Source organism: Arachis ipaensis, chromosome B09 (assembly GCF_000816755.2).
Source record: "Arachis ipaensis cultivar K30076 chromosome B09, Araip1.1, whole genome shotgun sequence".
In the NCBI taxonomy this organism is placed as follows: Eukaryota; Viridiplantae; Streptophyta; class Magnoliopsida; order Fabales; family Fabaceae; genus Arachis; species Arachis ipaensis.
In genome coordinates, this window is record NC_029793.2 from 1591908 (window position 1) to 1592427 (window position 520).

Here is a 520-nt window from a genome sequence, read left to right on the forward strand (position 1 = left end):
ATTAAATGATACATAAAAATTATTAAATAATTTAATATATTTAACTAAATTAGGACAAAGTATATTTTTTATCTTTGAAGTTTGGCAAAAATTTTAAAAATATTCCTGTATATTTGATGCAAATCGAAAACTTTTGGAATAAAATTAAAACAAAATAAAATTTAGAAATATTTTTGAAATTTTTGTCAAACTTTAAGAAGAAAAAGTATACTTTTCACCTATCAATTTTCTAAGAAGTTCTAAAATAATATTTCTTAAATGTGAATAGGTGACAACACTTTAGGGTGACGGCACCATCCTTAAAGCAAATTAAAGCAATCCGAAAAACAATATAATCCCTGAATTGAGATTGGAGACTATAAAATCACACATTTCGTTCTCTTTTTCTTCCCGCTTCCAATTCCAAACAAACACACTCTCCAATGGCGTCCTTCGATCAAACCGCCGCAACAACACCAAACACTACGTTTGTCCAAGCCGACCCTTCTAACTTTCGCGCCGTCGTTCAAAAACTCACCGG